The sequence below is a fragment of the Xenopus laevis genome, chromosome 1S (genome assembly GCF_017654675.1).
Source record: "Xenopus laevis strain J_2021 chromosome 1S, Xenopus_laevis_v10.1, whole genome shotgun sequence".
NCBI classification, from domain to species: Eukaryota; Metazoa; Chordata; class Amphibia; order Anura; family Pipidae; genus Xenopus; species Xenopus laevis.
The window spans coordinates 92,468,197-92,471,395 of NC_054372.1; the positions used below are offsets into that span (position 1 = coordinate 92,468,197).

Sequence of the window (3,199 nt, forward strand, 5' to 3'; positions counted from 1 at the left end):
TATATTGCAGGGCAAGAGAAAGGAACAAGCAGTGAAGGGAGGCGGTTACATAAATAGGACAGAGAGGGAGAGAAAGGAGCAGGGAAGGGAAAACCAGCAGTAAGGGTTAACAGAAGTCTGCAGGGAAGGACTGAGAGAGACATCACAGACACGCCCACTCCTCCCTCATTGGCTGTTGCTCTATAGCTTATACAGAAAGAGCCATCGGCTGCAGTTCAGATACTGAAGAGTCTGAGACAGGAAGTTTCAAAGGGGGAGGGCTGAGAACAGTTTTCAAGCTAATACAGGCGTTTTTTGATGCAAAAGGTATTGAAATAAAAACACTCTCTTCTATTTTACATTATTTGAAATGGTTTAAAGCATTGTGAAAATGTATGCTATATGTCCCCTTTAACATGGAAAAAAATATTCTAAAGTTTACATATAACTTTTTCCCCACAGGGACCCTTCTCAGCACCATGTAACTTAAAATTGTTAAGTTCTGCCTACAGTTATATAGGTTGCAGGCATGTCTCTTTGTTGTCCAACATGAGTGGTAGCTGTTTTAAATGGTACCCCAACTTTACTTAACTTTTTCATCTGGTATGATCTTAAAGGACAAGCAAAGTCTTACTCCAACATTTCTTGCCACTGTTAGTCCTTCCTATGGTCTCCTTCAAGACCATAATTATTTCCCTTCAACAGTTAAATAACTTGCAGAACATTTCGTTTTTGTACCATACTGCACACCTCATTGGCACCACCTTAGTGCACCTGCTCTTTCTGCTTTTTATTTCAAGTACAACCAGGTGGCCATAGACGCACTGATAATATCATACAAAACAAATTTTCGTATAAAATTGGGTGCGTGTATTGTGGGAGATGAGCTGACCAATATCGGCAGAAGACTTGGATATCAGTCAGCTTGTTGATCAGGCTGGCTGGAAAATTTAGATTGTATTTAGGCTGAAAAAAAGTCAAGGGATTTTGAGGTAGAAAAAAGACTCACAACTCATACAGAAGAACCCATAGAGAGCAGGCTGATATACATGTACAGGATGTCACCAGTTAAAAATAAAATCCCCTATAATGCTCACAGTCTGTTTCTTTAAGGGTCCGGTCTGATTGGTAGAGAAGCTTATACGCGATGGGCCATGATTGGCTAAGGTTTGCCAGAGCCGCATGCGATAAGATGGGCAGAACCGGACTGGCAATCTGTGGGTTCTGGCAAATGCCAGAGGGGCTGCTATAAGGTGCCATAGAAAGTCAGTATTTAGTGGGCTGGTGGGGGCTGTTTGGGGCTCTGTGTACCTGAAATGGCAGGGCCTATTTTGATTCTCAGTCCGAACCTGCTGGGAGAACAAATGGGGTTGGATTTAACTGTTTTGTTATCTGTCTTTTTAAATGTAGTCAGGAGGGGGAAATTGCTAGTTATAACTAAACGGCAGTTGAGGCAATGTGAGATCATAGAAAATAGTCAATGGTGATATGTAGAGCGGTTAGTTCTGGGAGGCATTCTATATGTGCTGAAGGTAGTGGCTTTATTTCCTTTAAAAGGATTACAATGCTTTGTGCGTGCAGGAACGTAACAAGATTCATTATGCAGGGCAGCTGTCGAATCTCACGCCTCACGCCCCAGCAGCAAGTGGCCTGCAGTGAACTGATATGTTTCATAATCTCTTGTTTTGTCTGGAGCTATATAGGTAGAGAAGTGAATGTTTGCTCTGCAAGTGCTTTGGTTTTCCTCAGATTTTATTTGATTTTTTAAAATCCTCAATAAACAACTATTTTTGTTACTGTTAACCCAGGGCCTGGAGAATTTTGCACCTCATTTTGGCCACTTTTTAAAAATATATATTTGGTGGTCGCTAGTATCTTTTTGTGCATTTCCTCCTTCGGAATAATGTTTTACGTAGGAAATCTATACTTTTTTGTTCAGGACAACCTAATCTATCAAAGGTGTTCTTATGGCTATTTTTCCTGCATTCCCCCTTGGTGGATGTTTCATGCATTCAAATGCAGCCTGTGCCCTTTATTGAGCCTGCACTCACTTTTTCACATTGAGGTATATGATCGCACCAAGTTGTGTTTCATCAGTGTTCAGCACTTCTCTGTGGCAGAGTGAGTATAGACTCAATGAAAGGAATAGACTGCATTTCTTCACGTGATTTATTTGACTTATTGGACTGAGATTCAAAATAGGCCCTGGCATTATAGGCACACAGGAGCCCAAACAGCCCCCACCATCTCAATAAATACAGACAGTCTATGGAAAGTTACAGTAGCCTCTTTGACATTTACCATAACCCATGGATTGCCAGTCTGAGCCTGAATGCAAGGAAAGATGGATAAAAGGGAGGGATGCACTTCTGGAAATCCTCTATTAGTTCACGTTCCCCAAAGAGAGCAACAACTAGTAGTGCATTAGCGTTTCAGATCCAAGCCACACTGTATACTGGTTCTACTTACGCTAAATAATTTAGACACTGTGCATCTCAGAGTGAAATTCGTTTGGAGTGCCATTTTCAGTTCTCCTCAGTCTGCAACCACACCTGTAAATATGTCTGTAATAGTGAAGAACTGCCAGATTCTTTTTAAATATCCTGTGTGCGATTATACTTAAGGGATTTGCATTATGTACATCGCACAGTGTTACTGGCTTCTCTCACAGGTCCGCTCCTGACGATCACTGTTATGCCCTTGCTTTCTGTAGGATAAAAGACGACTAACGTCCAAGTGGATCCATATAGCGTTCGCTATGAATCTGACTGCAGGAGAGTTTGGCAGGATCGTGAACTGATCTTAAAAAGCTCTGCTGAGGGAAAGCTGTTCCGTGTAATAAGGATCTCTTCACTTGTTTTAATTGGAATAATAATTCTAAATAGAATGCAAGAAATCTGCCTGACAAGTTTTTTTGTGTAATTTCACTTCTGTAACAAGAAAAAATGAAATAAAATATTTTTATAATATAGGAATATATGTCAGAAACATTGTGTTAATTTTATGCAAAAAAATGCAAGTGATTTGGAAAGCCAAAGGTCTCGTGAGCTCAGCATTACCAAAAATTTAAAAACCATATATTTTTTTTAAAAGTACTCCTTTTGCTAAAACCAAAATGGGTAAACGTGTTTGTCCCCCAAATTACCAACTTGTGAAGCTTTGTTAAAGTCAGCAGTTTTGATAAATGCCCCTGGGGTAAGTAAATGACCCCTATGATTGC

The 3,199-nt window shown here is 40.3% G+C and overlaps 1 long non-coding RNA gene across 1 annotated transcript; it reads left to right on the forward strand.

Moving 5' to 3' along the window:
- Positions 1-245: 245 nt before the first annotated feature.
- LOC121399371 lies at positions 246-2,950 on the forward strand. The gene is made up of 2 exons (XR_005964960.1): positions 246-306; positions 2,693-2,950. It is a non-coding gene; the product is annotated as an uncharacterized LOC121399371 (long non-coding RNA).
- Positions 2,951-3,199: the final 249 nt, after the last annotated feature.